Raw genomic sequence first — 17,946 nt, forward strand, 5'->3', positions numbered from 1 at the left:
ACACAGTTATCACACTCTTTAATCTTAAAATCATTAGACAACATAGTTTTGTCAAATTTTGCATGCCATTGTTTTAACACTTGTTTTAGTCCGTATAACGATTTAACGAGTCTATACACCCTTTTTTTCTTGTCCAAGAGCAATGAACCCCTCAGGTTGTTCCATATAATTTTTTTCAGTAGCTCTCCATTTTAAAAAGTTGTTTTAACGTCCATCTAATGAATCTCCGAACAATGCAACGCTGTGATTGCAATTAATACTCTAATAGATGTTATCCTTATCATAGGTGAGTGTGTATAAAAATAATATCAAGACTTTCTTTTTGATTGAGCTATTTAATTAACATTCCGACCTTATATTTATCAATTGATCTACCAGTCTTTAATTTTCTTTTCAAAATCTAATTACCACATAACGATTTATTACTGGTGGGAGCTCTACTAACTTCTAGGTGTGATTATGCATGATAGAATCAATTTTCACTATTGATAGCCTCTTTCTAGAATTGAGCTTCTGGTTGAATGTCGTAGGTTCATTTTCTAACAAATAAGTTAAAAATTTTGGACCAAATGATGGAGCTATTTTGGTCCTATTATTGTATATTGGTTCTTCATTACATTGATGATTATTGATTGCAGTATTATAAATTCATTTTTGAGAACTTAGCTCTTTTCTATCCTTACAAGGAAAAATATCGCCTAAAAATACATTATTCCTAAATTTAATGATAGTACTTTCATGTACATTTGAAATGTCAGACTTATGTACGAGGAACCGATAAGCACTACTGTTATTAGCATATCCAATGAATATGCGGTCAATGGTTTTATACATTATTTTAACTTGTTTAGGCTTTGATACTTCTATCTTCACCAAACACCTCTATATTTTTAGTATTTGTATGAAGGTTTATGATATTTCCATAACTCATAAGGAGTTTCTTTCCTACTTTTTGTGTGGTAATTTATTTAGAATGTAGTTAGCTGAGAGAATTGCTTCCTCCAACAAATTCTGAGATAAACTAGAACTAATCAACATAGTATTCATCATCTCTTTAAGAGTACAATTAATATCGTTCGACTGAGGTAAATAAGAAGTTGTAGTTTGATGAATAATCCAAGAGTCTGAGCAAAATTCTTCAAAAGGTATTCCATATTCTCTATCTCTATCACTGCGAACAACTTTTATTCGTTTGCTAAGTTTATTTTCAACCTCATTCTTGTATTGTTTAATTGTTTCTAAGGGCTCATCTTTTTTTCTTAGCTAATAGACATAACAGTACCTTGTACAATCTTCTATAAAAGTAATAAAATACTTTTTACCTTATCTAGTTTGTACAAAATTTAAATTACAGATATCACTATGAATTCGTTCCGGAGGATTCGAGTTCCTTTCAACTAAATGAAACGATGTTTCGGCTAATTTAACCTCTGCAACAGTTTTGCACCGATATTTTTGATCAAATAAAATAGAAGACTATTAATCTAAACTTACTAATTTATGTAAAGTATTAACACTAACATGTCTTGATCTATCATGTCATAAATTAGAAGATTCAATCAAGTAAGTAGAATATTTATTTTTATTAATATCAAAATCACAAAGTATTACATTCATTGTATGTAAATGATTTGAAAATGCAGATGTGATCTGTGATCGCTTGAGGTGGACTATCTGATTTGGTGAGAGTTTTACCTTTGACCTTCTTCTGCACTCATGTACAGATATTAAGTTCCTAAAAGTTGACATAGAAAGCAAGCTCCGAAGGAGGATAGGTGTCATGTGATATGTAGCATATAAGTTTCCTGATGCAAAGGATGGAAAACCGTATGTTCACTGACTTTTTTAGTTAGTATGTATCAGTATTTCCAGTTGGAACAATTTGGTGATTCATTCTTTGTAGATTATTTGTTGTCTCTGCCTGTTTGCTCTGCCATGTGACTATGGTATGCTTCCATTTTGATGCTCAAGACTGGTTTTTGCCTTTTGTAGATCGACTAAGTCATCGAGTCAATAACCTTGGGCTAACCGCATGACTTGGCATCAAGGTCTGCTAGTTGGTTTAATATGAATTATTTTCATCCACTAAAATAGGATGGAAGAAGGCACACTAAGGTCAAATGTTTATATAAATTTGGGCCGCACTTATTTTCCATCCTTCTGCTTCATTACTTCTCAAATTGTCCAAAGCTTTTGGCCCCATCAGATGCTTTGTTTTATTAGTTCTGTTTATTTCTTTTGGGCACAGGTACTTCATTGGTTCTTCCAGAATCTTGGATTGGAGAAATAGCATCTGGATTATGGTTAAACATCAATAGGCTACTACTAATTATTTTTTGGGCCGCCTCCTAGTCTTATGATTTTATTGGGCTTGTCCCATTTGTGAAGCCCCTTACTTTGGATCACATTTAAGTGGAACATGAAATGGCAAAAGTCGTAATTTTCCTCTTCATCCAAATTGGCTGCATGTTTTAAGTTATTCCAACTACTTCAAAATTGAATAAATTCTGGAAAGATTATTGATGCTACAAGCTAGTTTAAAAAAAAAAATCCCATTCAAAGTATATTGTGGCTATGCTTATAAATTTTTATTTTACTTTATGCTGAATTTCAATACTATGGAAAGCTCATGTCAAAGAAAAGAATTGAGGTAGTCAAAACCATTGTGGTTGCTACAATGTTGTAGGCAGCTATATTTTTCAGTGACATTAATTCGGGCACCACCGACGCCCATGTCGCACATTAGTTGCTGAAATATGCTCTACTGGCAACAGCAATTCGTTTTAACATTGGGAAGATGCAATAAAGAAGGACATGATGCTCATTTGATCTATATATTTTGGGTTTTCTTGTTTGGTAAAATAGGCTAACCCAACTTCAGTCCTTCGCATCTGTGCAGCAGTGGTTGGTTTGAATTAGCTAGTACAGTGTCCGACTACAATCAGTTGCACATATGGCATTGCACAAGTGCTTTGTGTGACCAATCAGCCTTGAATATTCAGTTCAGACAAGTATTTAATATTGTCTTCCACAAGTTGAAATCATTTTGAAAAACTAAAAGGGCGTTATTTATTTGGCTTTGCCACTATCCCAGTTCCATTTTTGGCTTTCACGAGCTTAGCCTAGATTTCTCCTATTTGAAGGTCATCTTGATCATCATCATCTCTATTTTCGATGCAAACTCTAAGACCTCGCATGTCCGAGTCTTGCATGTAAGACCTCATATTATTGAAGGTGAGCTCTAGTTAGAGGCAACAATTTGGAATCCCAGTTTCTTGAAAAATGAAGAGGCTAATTGTAAAATGTGTTTGCCTTCGCAAAATGAGATTTTATGGCCTTATTTACAAAATGCTTATTGCTCACCTCTCACTATCGTCGAGCCTAGCCGTAAAACCTTATCATTCCGAGGCTAGTTTACGAGACTCCGAAAGTTTGAGAACTATTCGTGTGATGCTTATTTCTAGCTTAACGAGATGTTTATTCATCATCTCTCACTATCGTCGAGCCTAGTTATAAGATCTCGTCATTCCTAAGCAAGCTTATAAGACTTCAATAGTTCATGAGTTTTTCGCGAGATGTCTATTTTCCGCTGGGCCAAATGTTTATTCCTTGCTTTATGAAATGTTTATTCCCCGTCTCTTGTTATCACTCGGCCTAGCTATAAGACTTTGTCATTCTGAGGCAAGTTTATAAGACTTCAATCATTCTAGAGTTTTTCGCGAGATGTTTGTTCCTCACTACGCCAGATATGTATTCTTAGCTTCGCGAGATGTTTATTCTTCGTCTTTCACTATCGTCAAGCTTAGATGTAAGACCTAGTCATTCCGAGGTCAGATTATAAGACTTCGATAGTTCAAAGCTATTCGTAGGATATTTATTCCCCACCTCGCTAGATGCTTATTTCTGATTTCACAAGATTTTTATTCCTCACCTCTTACTATCATTCAGCCAACTATAAGACGTCGTCGTTCCGAGGAAAGCTTATAAGATTCCAATAGTACAAGAACTATTCACAAGATATATATTCCCCACCTTGCCAAATGCTTATTCTTAGTTTCCTGAGATGCTTACTCTGCGCATCTCACTATTGTCGAACCTAGCTATAAGACTTCGTCATTTCAAGGCAAGCTTTTATGACTCCGATAGTTCAAGAGTTTTAACGAAATGTTTATTCCCCATTGCGTTAGATGCTTATTCCTGATTTCACGAGATGTTTATTCCTTGACTTTCACTATCATCAAACCTAATTGTAAGACCTCGTCATTTCTAGGCCAGTTTCTAAGACTTTGATAGTTTGAGAACTATTCGAAGGATATATATTCCCACCTCGCTAGATGCTTATTTCTGGCTTTGTAAGAAGTTTATTCCTTGCCTCTCACTATCGTTGAGCCTAGTTGTAAGACCTTATCATTCCGAGACAAGTTTATAAGACTCCAATAGTTCGAGAGCTATTCGCAGAATGTTTATTCCCCACCTCACTTGATGCTTATTCTCGGTTTCGTGAGATGCTTATTACTTACCTCTCACTATCTTTGAGCTTAGCTATAAAACCTCTTCATTCCGAGGCAAACTTATAAGACTCTGATAGTTCAAGAGTTTTTCACGGGATGTTTAATCCTCGGTGCGCCAGACGTTTATTATTGGCTTCATGTGATGCTTATTCCTCATCTCTCACTTTCATTAGTCCAACTATAAAACATCGTCCACTTGAGGCCAGCTTACAAGTCTCCGATAGTTTGATCGAGCACCAGTTCAATATTATTCCTCATTTTGTGAAGATGCCTCACTATACGAGTTGTTGCATTATATGTGCACTTATATTCAAGAGAGCTCATCATGGCTCTACATCGACTATATTACAGTTGCTTATCTTTCAAAGCTTTGTTTCCACTTCAGCTATGTCACATCTACTTATCTTTAGAGAGCTTATATTATCCCTTACATAGATGAACCATCCATCATACAGGGGAGTGTGTGCACTTCGACGAAGAGAGGGATCCCAAAGATGGTCGTCTTCTTATTCATTGAAACAGATAGTACATGCCTCCCATAGGAAAATCCTCTGTATGGATGAACCATCCACCATGCAAGGAAGCGTAAGCAGTTTGACGAAGAGTGAATCCCTAGGACCACCTTCATATTTGTTGACGCAAATAGCACATGTATCCCATGTATAAAAAGCCCCCATTTGGTTCCCATTTTTTAGAAATAAAAATGGGTGGAATAGTGTTTTTTTTTTTTTGAAAAATGAGTAGTTGAAAAGGAAGAATTTTTTTTTATTTGCATGTAATATTATTTTATGGAAGATTGTGTGGTTAAAAATAGGAGAGAGAAAAATGGAATATAATTTAATGAGTATCAAACAAGGATTAATTTCAAGTGAGGCAATGAGAAATCACAGGAAGGAATATAAACTTCTTCATATTAGTCTTGTCCAAATTACTATCAAGCCTTTGTTTAGACTTGTTCTACACATTCCCGTTCTCTTAATCTTAAGAGACAAGAGACATCTCAAATTTGAGAATTTTTTACTTTCTGTTTTATAGTCAAACCTAAAAAGTGATCTAATAATCTCGAATTGTTATCCCAATTATACTATAGATCTAAATTATGGAGCTATAATAAATTCTCTTACTCTTCATAAAGAAACAAAGAACCTTAATTTTGATGAACGTTCAAAATTATTCGTTGTAATATATCGTATATATTACAAGGTAATGAGCACAAATTTATATATTGGAGCATTAATATCTTCTCCGAAACAAGAAACTCTTCTTAGGATGTCAAAATTCTACACTCAAATACAATTTTTCCAAAAAGAATTCATTGGAATAGGAACAAACTTTCAAAATCTCTAGAATGGGGGAAAAGTCAAAGGATACTTCTCATCAAAAAATAAATTATCCTAATGAAAACGTTAAGATGATATTTGATGATATTCTTTCTGGTTTAACACATTCCATTTTTTTTTTTTTAGAACCAATCATATTTCTAAAAGATTTCATCAACTCTCAAGACTTTCAACATCTTCCAAAAAATTAAAAGGAGGTGATTTTAATCCAAATATTCAGAAATCTCAATATGAAGATGAGTTTGATTCATAAAGAGCTGAGTCTCCTACTTCTGATATGCAACCTCCCCCTCCATTTGAAAGATTAGGAAAACAATTAAATGCCATTTCTTCTGATAGAAGAAGACAATTCAAAACAGATCAAACAATTCAAATTAAAGCCTTTAGAAAAATCTAAGGAAGATGTTTTCTAAAGAAGAATTAGAATCATTTTGAGAAAAAATTTATTCTTACCCAAAAAATTTAAGCTTCTTTCAATGTGTTGAAAAAAGAGTTTTTAGAAAACAAAAACAAAAATCTGTTAATATGACTTGTATTAACAGAAAAAGTTGCAAAACTATAAATGGAGAAAGCTTTGAGTCAAAGCATCCGCCAATCAAAAAAATTGTTTTTCCTCATGAAAATAGTGGGGTAATTGCTTCTTCTCTTAAACAAGTCATTGATAGACCAAAAAAATTGGTTCTACCGTCAAAGACATCATAAATATTCAAGCTCAAAATAATTATACAAATATTTTGTTACACTCAATGACAAATCAATTATCTAGAATTACGTCAAACCCAGAATCAAGAAGAGAAGAAAAAAACCAATTAATTCAATCTTTAAACAAATAGAAGAAATGCTTAAAACCTTATCTAGGGAAACTCTCTACAAAATCAAGTGTTATTAAAGAATCGTCAAAGCAACTATCAAAATTAATTGCATCAAATAATGTCAATATATTTGATTCAATTAAAGAACTAGAAAATCAATTTCTAGAAGAAAAAGAACATTCTCAAATTAATAAATTAAGAGCTAAAAATTCAAAAATACCTAATTTTTACCCAAAACTTTCATTTTCTAATATGCAATATGAGGAAAAAGGGAGACCTCAAACCTCTTATAAAGTTATAATGGATATGAGATAATTAAATGAAATATTGATGGAATGACCGAATATCAAGTAATTCAAGTCATTGAAAATATTGCCATGTGCCATTCGGCTCATCTCCGTAGGTATATCTCCAAGGAAACTGATTTCAATAACGTATTACTTGGCCTTTCAATTAGTTAAAAGGTCAATAGACTAATTACCTCTATAACGATAAACGCGAAGAAGTAATTAATGCCACTAAATCAAATGAACAAAATGACAGCCTCCTAACATTTTTGTTTGTCACTATCAAACATTTTATTGAAAGCCTGACTTCTTTACAAGAAGGATCCTCTAAAATTTTTAATAAATTTAACATGCCCAAAGCTTGATGATTTTCTATGGTACAAAGATATCTTCCTTACTAAATTAATAACAAGGAAAATTTGTTTTCAATCATTTTGAAAAGAAAGATTTATTTTTGAACTTTCAAGGCTCTTTGCTAAAAGAGTTAGAATTGCTAAAGATGCAATTCCATATGCTAAACTAACTTGTGGTGATAAGAAGGATTAGTACTATGCAATGATATGAAACTCAAACAAAACTCAAAAGCGAAAGAGCTAAAATTCGACGAGAACTCTGATCATTTTGTGGACAATATGGTATCGAAAAGATCATTACTCCTTCAAAACATAAAAATTAAAATAAACCGTATCCCCAAAAAAATAAATAAATAAAAATAGAGGATTTTATCAAAGAGAAGAAAATATCAAAAACCTCAAAAAAGAAAATTTTATAAATAGAGGTTTCAAAAATATAACCTATTGGAAACGTAAACAAACATGTCATTATTTAAATAAATGTCATATGAAAGGAAAAATATATAATCTTCAAATAAATAAAGATATTAAAAATTAACTTTTAAATTTGATCCATTCTAGTTCTAAAAAATTTTAGAATCTGACTATGAACAAATTTATCAAAATCAATAAGATTCAAATTTTGAAGAAGCCTTTGATTCTTCAAGCTTTATCAATGACAAAGATATTTGCGGATGTAATGGTAGTAGTTGCTATTGCACAAACAAATCAATTACTGTCCTTATTAAATAAAGGAAAATTATTCAAAAAGTAATTGAAAAAAATAGAAGATTCTCAATTAAAGAATAAATTCAATCAATTATTAACACATCAAGAACAATCAAGAGAGCAATTGAGCACGTCTCAAACAACGAATAGGAATCCACTTCTAAAGTTACAAGTTCTGATTTGATATCAAAAATCAACGAAATGAAAAATTAAATATTCATGCTTGAGCATCAAGTAAAAAATGTGAAATTGGAAGTTGTCATTCGAAAAACTAAATCTTTAGAAAAAGACGTTCTAACAAGAAGTAAATCGAAAATTGAAGAATCTGATTCCGAAGAAGAAGAAAAAAGGAAAAGAAGAAATTGAATCCACAGAAGAAAAAGTTAATGCAAATAGAATCTAAACTTCAAAAATGTTATTGTCAAACGACAATTAGGGTGTGTGCGATTGATGGGGAAAATATGTCTTAAAAAAGAAAATATTTTCCTTGTTTTGAGTGAAAAAAAATGAATAATCTACCTCTCAAAAAAAAATTTTCCTGAAAAAGGAAAACCAGGTAAATTTTTCAAAAGTTGAAAACCATTTTTCATGGAAAAAAATGGCAACAAAACACTCCAAAAGTTGGAATTCGAGTGAAAAAATGTTATTTTCCATGAAATTTTTTCCAATCAAACGTACTCTTATAGTAAATAAAGAATTCAAGCTAAATTCTCAAGTCCTTATTGATTCTGAGGCAAATCAAAATTGTATTGGAGAATGATTAATCCCTACAAAGTATTTGAAAAAACCAATAAGCAATCATATGGAGCCAGTAGAAAGAAATTGGATATTCGATGCAAACTTTTAAAAGCTCATATTTGGAATTCAAATATTTGTTTCAAAAATATTTTCTATTTAGTAAAAGATTTAGATCTATAGGTAATTCTCGGCATACCTTTTATTGTATAAATTTATCATTTTCAAGCAAATGCGGAAGGATTTTAAGACTTCAATTCTTTGACAAGAAATTGTTTCAGTTTACTAATCCTCCTTCATACAAAGATATGAATGTTCTCAAACAAGCTTCATTCTCAAAGATAATTAATAATATTACTTATAAAAAACAACATATCAAGTTTATGAAGGAAGAAATTAAAGATGAACAAATAGAGGAACAAATTCAAGAACCTAAAAATCAGGAAAGAATAAAAGAAAGGGGAATTTTCAAAAATGTCACAAAATTAACAAGTTCCCCAAAAGTTGTCATTTTCATTTTATGTGAGCAAAAATATCACCTTTTTTGTGTAAAATGTCCAAATTACCCTTAATGACACATTTTCATTAGCATTTAATACTTGATTTGAAAGAATTGATTATATTGATGTGATGATTTATTTTACATATAAAAAATATTGATAAATGTGTATTATATTGATTAATATGAATTTGTGTTAATAAAAAATGGTAAAAGAAATTTAAAATGAAACATAAACAAATATATCTTCTTCTTCCCTTACAAACCCTAATTTTTCTCATCTTCTTCATTTCATTTATCAAGAAGATTTTTCTCTTGCATTCATAATCCATTTTGAGAGGTTAGTTATTAGAAAATATTTACATTTTACTTCTACAGTTTACTGTTTTGTAAATATTAAATACAACCTGGACATATTTATTTAAAATTTTTGAAACTATTATTCGTTGATTTTTTTTTAAAATCCTTCACAAATGTGATTATCACTATTAAGGTTTTGAGTACTTTCTTCCATTCAAACCAAAAAATGTTTTCATTAAATGTCTCTTCAATAACAAGGCCAATCTGAAGCTCAATACTAATTATCACACTTAATGTGTTGTGTTGAAGAATATGTTCTACCCACTGTCATCTGCTTCTCGACATTTTCGACGGTTCAACTGTCGAATTTGACATTTACAAACTGTCGGGTTAAACGTTTGAAATGTCGAACCCGACATTTACAAACTATCGGGATATATAGTTTTACTGTCAAATTGAACACTTAAAAACGATGGAAAGCCTTGATTTGACCTTTTACTATTGTACGTATTTACGTATTATGTAGTGCCACTTTCATGCTATTAAATGCCAACATATTGATTCTGTAGAATTCTTATCGTTGCAATCCCAATATTTGAGGTATGAATAATCATTTGAGTTTCATCATGTCGCATGGGGAAAGTTTGTTCATGCGGATGACGAATAGAAGTGAAGAGGGGACAAAACCACTTACATTCTGGTTCCAACAAGTAATATCGTAACCGGACTTTTATTAATATTGAAGGACAAACTTGATATTCTTGATCCCCGTACTCAAATTGAATTGAAGTTCAAGGTCGTTAACTTGAATATACCTCCGACCGAAATACGCGACGATGGAAACTTATTTTCATCACATCTCAAATTGAATTTGAAAGACAATTAGTGTGATGCTTTTAAAGTCTAAGTGCGCTTGTATCACTCACACTTGTCTATCATTTATGAAAATTGTGTACATTAAATCATGTGTACATTTCATCTTGATTGAAACATGGTACGCACAATATTTTAATGCAAACAAAGAACTGCTCATTATGTTTTGCAAGAAAACGATGTCCAGTGATATTACCATGATTCACGAACGTTTTCGATTGAAACAAATCATAATATTCAATTCAATCATGTTTATTTTTAATTGAATACCAGTTTTAATCGATAAATCAAATGAGTTTCGAAAGCAAGAAAGTTATAAAATGCACCAAAAATCATTTTTATGTACACAACCTTGCTCAAGTATCGAACATGATGTAACCATTGTTTTGTACTGTGGAGTAGCTCCATGACCCTATTTAAAAAACAATCTACTATTCTTTACTATTTACTATTCATTACTATAAACATTTTCTGTATGAAACAAAAACAGTTTCCTCTGCCAACATCACATAAATAAAACCAACTAATGCAAAATTATATACATAAATAGAAAATAAAATATTTTTCCGTGCAGCTGCCACAGTCATAAAAAGTAGACCGTTATGAAGGTTGCTCTTTCTTTGATAACGAAATCGATTGGTTCCATATCCAATTATAGCAAGAATGTGTGCACCAACACTTTGACGATCATTCAAGTCATGAGTATGAGTCTGCTCATATGTCATCATACATTGGTGAAATTAGTATTCCGAGATAAAGCACGTAGAAAACAATGTGAAGAAATGTAATAACGTTCACCTTATGTGCAAAAACAATCTGATCACAGTACATAATATAACTCAATTGATTCATGCAATCTATCATAATCTGAATTCAAACAAGCAACTTCCACAAAAATAGATTTGAATTGCATGTGATCCAAAAATTATGAAGAATGAATCGTGACGGTGGTGGTAATGTTATATAAATAAAAAAGTGAAACACAAAAATATAACCACATATGGAAATCAGTCACATGTGAGACGTTTGGATGGAAAGAATCTAACCAAATACGGACAAATCAATCAAAAAAATTATGAGATCATAGCATTTCATATATGTTTATGTAAAACACTCGTGCAATGTTAGAATGAACCAAAGTTTGACTTGTGGAATTGAGCGGAGGGAAGGACTGAACTGTCGTTCTCGACAGTTCATTTGTCGACTGTTTCATCTATCGAGAATTACCGAGGCTAACAGTCGAAATCGACAGTTAGGCGCGATGGCATTTCTCTACATTAGTGAACTATCGACAGATGAACTATCGAGAAATTTACTTTTCACCTCTAAGCAAATAGGTATTATTGAAATTTATTTCACTCCATATTCGAGCATAACAAAATATTAAAATCACAGGTATGCTGTCAACTGTCTCGCAAGAGTTCAACCCAAATACGGGTACCTCCCACAACAAATGGATTTCAAGTAATAGTAATGTTATTTCCACATCACACAAGTACAAAAAATATTGAAACATTCAAAATACTTGAAATTTGGACTTTGAAAGCAAAGGAAGAGGATAAATATTAAATTGGAACCCGAAATAATTTTTTCCCTCAACATTAGTGTTGGCACGTGTTACGTGTGCATATATGCATCACTAATAGAAGATGTATAAAAAAGAGAAAATTAAAATTTATGGTGTGAAATTGCAGAAAGTTGGGGAAAAACATTTCTAATCATAACACAACCAAGAATTATTCAAAATGTCCAAAAAAATTACTGAATATCAAAAGGATTTTTACTTCTTTCTAATCCAAGCCCCAGCTCTTATTTTAAACCAAGCAAAAAGCTCCATTTTTCGCATCTCATAAACCCCTTACAGATAAAAATATCACAAAAACTGAGTAAAAAAAAACAAGATTTTCCTCTCTTAGATTGAAACCCGTAATGAGAGAAATGAGAGAGAGAGAGAGAGAGAGAGAGAGAGAGTAAGTGAGTGAGTGAGAGACTTAGAGTTGTTTGAATGAGAGAAATAAAATTCATCTATTTTTTTCCCAACTTTTCATCTATGACATTGACAAGATTTTTGTACAGTTTCTTCCATTGGGTCAAATCTCATTTAATTAGGACATGTATGGAATTTGAAATTATTTTCAGGGGCAAATATGTCTTAAATTGACATTCTTGCAATGTTTAAAAAAAAAGTGACATTTTTGTAAATATCTTGAGAAAAATTGACATCTTGTGCAATTTCCTCTAAAAGAAATTCAAAATCAAATTGATTTGAATTAGAAATATGTTATGCCATTCCAAATGCAAGACAATTGTTTCTTTCCCATACATTTCCAATTTTAATGAATCAAGAATTTCCACGAAATTAAGGTCAATTCAAATGAATAAAGAATTGCTTGATTTATTGGAAAAGAGTTTAATTCCTCCCAATAAATCTCACTGGAGTTGTTCAACTTTTATATCAATAATCAAAGTGAAATAGAAAGGAGTGCTCCAAGATTACTTATTAACTACAGACCTTTAAACAAAGTCTTTCAATGGATTCGACATCATTTGCCTTAAAAGAAAGATCTACTAAATAGACTTCTTAAAACAGTAATATTCTCAAAATTCGATGTGAAATCTAGTTTTTGGCAAATTCAGATTGATAAATAAGATAAATACAAAAATGTGTTTAATATTCCATTTGATTAATATGAATGGTATGTTATGCCATTTGAATAAAAAAAAAATACTTCTTCTGAACTTCAAAAAATTATGAATGACATTTTTAATCCATATCAGAACTTCTCAATTATTTATATTGATAAAGTTCTAATATATTGTGAAAGTTTAGAACAACATTTTAAACATTTAAATATCTTTCTCAAGATAATTAGGTCAAATGATTTAGCAATTTCTACTAAGAAAATAATTTTATGTCAAACAAAGATTAAGTTTTTACGGCGTAAATTTATCAAGGAACCATCACCCCAATTCAAAGAAGTTTAGAATTTTCAAAGTAAATTTTCAGATGAAATATTAGATAAAACAAGTCTTCAAAGGTTTTTAGGGTGTGTCATTTACGTTGTCGATTAAGTTATGTGGGCATTCTCAAACAGAAATTTCAAGATCAAGAACAATAGGTCCGATACCATTCTAGAATATGAATTGGTGCTCAAAAGAATTATTTTACTGTCAAAAAAGAAATTTTATCAATAATGCTATGTATTACCAAGTTTCAAGATGATCTTATCTATAAAACTTTTATTGTCAAAATTGATTGTAAAGCTTCAAAAGATGTACTACAAAAAGATGTAAAGAATCTTATTTCAAAACAAATATTTGCAAGATGGTAATCTATTTTGTCATGTTTTGATTTCGAAATTCATTATTCACAAGAAAACCTAATGTTTTTACTAGATCTTTTTACAAGGAAATTCTTATAAGGTAAGGTTGGGGATTCTACAAATAGAGAGATACTTCCAGAGATATCTCACTCTTTTAGTTCAAAATTGGGCTATACCCCCCCCCCCCCCCCCCCCCCCCAAAAAAAAAAAAAAACAAAAGAAACTTCATTTCAAAATTCTATCAAGCCAATTAAACCATTTAATATTTGTCTTCCAAAAACTCCTAAAAAACACCCCAAGCCCAGCCAACCTCAAAAAGGCTGTAGAAACTGGAACTTAAAAATTGCCAGCAATAAATCAGTCGCAGTAAAAAATCAAAATTTCAACACTACATCAAAAAGATTACTTAACCAACTGTCGATCTTGAAAGACAGTGAATGGATTTTGGTTTTTGCTAGATGATATCAAGAAAACCAAAAGCTATTATGAATTCATTCTACTGTATATCAATTTAGTAGAAACAACTCATAAGCCAAACTCTATAAAAATAGATTTTTCAAAATTCAAAATTTTAATTTTCCTCCCTACGAAGATTGGGGACATTCATGGGAATGCAAAAAAATCAATGTTCAAGGAAAAATATCTCGTTTCACAATTTAATTATTTCGATTATAAATATGTATGGTATTATGTCTTCTATATTAGACAAATTTCTCATTCTTGGTTTATTTTGTTTGATCATGAATGCCAAACGAGTTTTCCAACATGGTTTCAAAACTGATTCTTGTATTTTGGAATCGGGGAACAGATACTTCAAGGTCTCGTTTTTCAGGAATTTTAATATTTCAAAACACAAGAAACCAAATTTTTAAAAGAACAAGAACAATTATTTTTCAATTTTCACGGATCTTTAAAGTCTCATGGATATTTTGTTGGGACTTCCATATTCAAGTAGATGGTGAAACTCAATATTCTCCAAAACTTGTTGTTAGGATACTCAAGATAAAACGGTGGGAAATTGTCCAAAAGTTTTCCTGGATTGAAAGTTGCGCAATTCAAGTTACAAAGAACTCTAAAAAAACTTCTAGAATTCATGAACAAAAAGCTAATTTCCTAACAAAAAATAAATAAATAAACAAATTGATGGCAATATTGCTCAGTGCTAAGATCCTGAAGAATTTGTATTATTAACTCAACAAGTTTCTCCTCTAGCAGAATTAGCTCCAAATACATCGAAAGTTCCAAGTTCATTTGGAGTAGAAACTGAATACTATGTCCAAGAAAATGCTGATGATTGTTATGGCATAGATGATTTGGTGGATGACCGGTAATTTGATCCAACAACGTATATCCTTCAAAAGAAAATGCAACAATTCAAGCAGTCTTTGAAAACGTTAGAAAAAAAAGAAATAATTATCCTTTAAAGTTTCAAAAGTATATAGCAAGTAATAGACAGAATTGATAACTGTCTTTCAAAGCAATCTATTCAAAAGCAAGTGGATAACAGTCATATTTGTCCTTTTAGAGCCTATACAAAAGCAAGTGAACCACGGTCGCAATTGTCCTATTAAGATTCATTCATCAAATTGGAAGAATTTTTTTAAGTTTGAAGAATTCAAGACCTCTCTATAAAAGAGAAACTCTTCAAGAAGAAAGACAGAGTGTAATTTCGGAGATATAAGAATTCTCCCTGTAAAATTTCATCTGTTTTTAATTTTATATTTTTCATAATATTTCTTTGAGATCTTTTTCAAGAAAAAATGTAATTCTTCAAGGTACAACTGGTCAAGTTATTATTTAAAGATAATGTTACTATTCAAAAAGTTAATACACAAACACACACAAAAAAGATGATGTTTATGCTACACAACAATCCATTTTGTCCTTGTAAAATTGGTCAGATTAAGATTAGACGTTTAAACTTTAGCTAATTAACATATTTTTGGATGGAAATCGTTAAAATTTTTTCGAATGCACATTTGTTAAACCCTTGTTTGATAGGGATTAAATTCAAATTTTTAGTAAATTTCGATAAAATTTGATGAAATATATGATTGAAAAGTTTTGGATCCCACAAATGTGCAATTAAAATTATTTGTTGACTTCGATTTAAAATAAAATCTTGATTGTTATCAATACCAAACAAGTGCTAAAACATTTGAGACTGTGATGTACATTTTTGAAATGTTTGAAAGCTTGTACAAATTTTCCTTGTTAAAAAGTAATTAAAAGTTAAAGATCATTTTTTCTTCTTAAATCGGTCAAATTATGAACAAAAAGTAGATTTTTGGATAGAGGCATTTTTTTTACGGATTATTTTTGGTGTACACATGGAGTACATGAAGGTGTCAATTATGGACACCCGATGCCTCAGCGCCACCCCATTGGAGGGGGGTGCTTGCGGCGCATAGGCGCCATTATAGACATCCTTGCATACTTAGTGATTTACACTAGAAATAATCCTTCTTTTATTACACATTTTGGAGGGTGTAGTGTAATTAATTGAGATTTTTAAAGACTTTTTGATATTTAACCTACGTTTGAGCCCCATTAAATTTATAGAATTAATCTATTTGTACAATGTTTTTGTACAACACTGTCAACATGTTTGTGGCAAAAAAGTGTCCATTTAAAATATGAATTATTTCTTAAATTGTTCAATAACAACATGCCACGTGGTATATTGTCAACAATGTTGTCAAAATAATTGTACATCAAACATTGTTCAAATTTATAATACATTTTTTCTCCATTCTTTTTAACACACATTTTTCAATAAAATGATATTATGCATAAACTAAAATTTTTTTCTTCTTTTTCAACTACAAATTCTTCAAAAAACACTATTTCAAAAATTATAATATCAAATAATGTGTGCCGAAGAAATCCCCCCAATGGTAAAATCCTCTAAAAGGTCACCAAACTTCAATACGTCCCTAAATAGTCGCTGAACTTTTCTGAAATCCCCCAAGAGGTCATTGAACTTCAATATATCCCTAAATGGTCGCTGAACTTTACCGAAATCCCCCCGAGAGGTCACTCAATGTTGCAAATTGGGATTCCATACATAACTAGTTTAATGACCTCTCAGGGACTTTTTGCAAAGTTTGGTGACTATTCAAGGACATTTTAAAATTCGGTGACTTCTTGGGGGACTTTAGCAAAGTTCAGTGACTATTTAGGAATGTATTGAAGTTCGATGATCTCCTAAGAAATTTTCTGTAAAGTTCAATGACCATTGGAGGGATTTCCTCAATGGGTGCCAAATGGGGACTTAAAAAGTTTAATGGTTTCAAGGTAAATTTTTAGAGATTCTCCAAAAATATTGGTGTGTTCAATTGAAACTTCTATATTCAATATAAAGTTTTTATAAGTTTTCGGATATTTAAATTGTTAATGACTTTTAGAAAAGTCTCCAAGGTACTAACTTTTAAACAAAAAGTACTAAAATAAAATCTCAAAATTTGTCATCATTCATTCCAAGATTTTAGGAGATTTTGACAAAACAATAAAAATAAATTAATATGTATTTTATTATTATTATTAATATTTTTTTTTTTTATTTCCATTCATTTTTTCCTTCTACGAATATGAGTCATGATTAAAAATAATTTTTTTTTTTACTGATTTTATCTGTTCTATTTTTCTTTTTCTTTTTTCCCTCTCTCTATTTCTTTTATGGAAAAGTTAAATTGTCACTAAATATTCTGATAACCATTTTTTTCCTTTTTCTTTTTTATGAAAAATATCTATTTGTAATTAAAAATTATAAAATTTTATAAAAAAAGACTAATTTACAATTGAATTTAAATATATTAGCTTCTTGTGTTACTCATTGAAGGTACGTCATATTGATGATATTGAATATTTAATTTTTTATTCATTTTTATAAAAGAATAATATTTTGATCATTATTCTTTTTAATTAAGGTGACTCAAATTTTTATTCTTTTAAAAAAAAATTCTCATATACAGGTGAAGGGAAATTGTGAAATTATGTGAGAATTTCGCATCATTATTATTTCAAGACCAGGTGAATTCTATTGTCAACGAAAGTTTTCATAAATCTTTTGAATTTTAAAAAAATCTATAAAAATTTTAAAATGAAAATTTATAGAAATTCGAAAGACGTCCCTTAATTCCATATAAATTTATAAAAAGTTCGTGTAAACTACAAAAGAAGTTCTAATTGAGCCCCTGTTTGAG

This window comes from Olea europaea, chromosome 7, assembly GCF_002742605.1.
Source record: "Olea europaea var. sylvestris chromosome 7, O_europaea_v1, whole genome shotgun sequence".
NCBI classification, from domain to species: Eukaryota; Viridiplantae; Streptophyta; class Magnoliopsida; order Lamiales; family Oleaceae; genus Olea; species Olea europaea.